At 34.4% G+C, this 1,589-nt stretch overlaps 1 pseudogene; it reads left to right on the top strand.

The window, feature by feature from the left end:
- The first annotated feature begins 1,021 nt into the window (after positions 1-1,021).
- On the top strand, positions 1,022-1,180 carry LOC136336869 (U4 spliceosomal RNA; annotated as a pseudogene).
- Positions 1,181-1,589: the final 409 nt, after the last annotated feature.

Genomic DNA, 1,589 nt, shown 5'->3' with positions numbered 1-1,589 from the left:
AGTGAATTACAATGATCACTCAAACTAGAAGATTCTTTACTTTTACACTTTTATGTTCACAAGATAAAATTAATTTTCAATTTTTCTCTCTCTTCCTCTCTTACAGCCAGTGGCTCAGTTGGTTTGAGCATCAGCCTCAAGCTCTGAAGATGGCTTGGTTTATTTGAGCATTTGGCACTGGATGGGGGTTGCCAGGTGGATCCTGGTCAGGGCACATACAAGTCTGTCTCACTATCTTCTCTCCTCTCACTTAAAAAAGAAAAATAAAGTAGTGATGTACATGTTTATTTTAGTCTGGCAATATTTAAAATATGCCCCAAAATGACATCCTTTACAATTGTTTAACTTTATGATAAAAAATAATTTTGGTTGACAACTTAAAAAGTAATGGAAATTTTTATTTTAGAGCAAACACTTAAAAAAAATCATTTAAGAATTACTGCCTTGAGGCAGCAACCTTTTCATCTTCCACAGGATCATTTCAGGAACTTAGATAGAATTCTGAATTAAACTCCAATTAAAACTCAGGCTTTGTTTATTCTGTAAACACCTCAACAAAACCCATTTTTGTTCTTGTCTGGCATTTGGCATTTGGTCTTTCTTGTCCAGCTAAGATCCAAACATACAGAAATGAGTAATAGCGGACAAAGATTATACAATCTTGAATGACTCATTCAAGGACCTTTATAAACTTTCACTTTAGACTTGTTTTAGAAAAGAATCGTTGGTGAATTTTGGTTTGTTTAGCAAATGGGAATTGTAGCACAATGAAAAGACACAAATATCAGCACAAAAACCTCACTGTGGACCTTTTTCTTCAAAAACCATTTCACTGCATTTGTAATATTAGGAAACATAAAAAGAAACTCATTAAAACATGTTAAAGTCATCACCGAATCTTTAACCACATGATAACAGCAGTTTTGGCCTTTAAAATACATTTTCTCTTATAGATTCTTTTCTTGGCAGGCATTCACACAGAACTGATGCACAAAATCAACTCGAAACCTTTTTGCGACCCAGCTTTGCGCAGTGGCAGTATCGTAGCCAATGAGGTTTATCTGAGGCACGATTATTGCTAATTATAAACCTTTATGCGACCTATTACATTGTTTATCTGTTCATTTTCAAACTCTATCATAACTTTATTTTATATGATTTATGACTTCTGGGCAATTAGCTCAAGGCTAATTCATTTCTTATTTCCTGCACAGGTTTGGAAGTTCAGTTAAGATTGGCAAAGGCCTATTTGTTATCACATTAAAATAGTGTACTCCTCCCTATACAATCTCTCTCTTACATCTTTGCCATTTCAGCTACCCTGAAAGACCACCTCTTCTTAAATAGCCACCTATGGTAGAGGCACATCCTTCCCCAATATGTAATCTTGCCTTTAGACATGAATAGAGAGTTTTAGTAGTGCAGGTCCCCTTAAACTTCTTGCTTTGTCCCAGTAATCTGGGTGATGGAACATCTCACAGTATTTATTATTTGTACTTACAGCAATAAAATTTGCTTGATGAAATTATTGACATCTAAAAATGTGTCTATATAAAAGAGATACAAATTCCCATATACTCTTTTAGGTC

Source organism: Saccopteryx bilineata, chromosome 4 (genome assembly GCF_036850765.1).
Source record: "Saccopteryx bilineata isolate mSacBil1 chromosome 4, mSacBil1_pri_phased_curated, whole genome shotgun sequence".
NCBI classification, from domain to species: Eukaryota; Metazoa; Chordata; class Mammalia; order Chiroptera; family Emballonuridae; genus Saccopteryx; species Saccopteryx bilineata.
The sequence above is the reverse complement of the archived record's forward strand: the minus strand, read 5'-3'. Positions and strand labels throughout refer to the sequence as shown.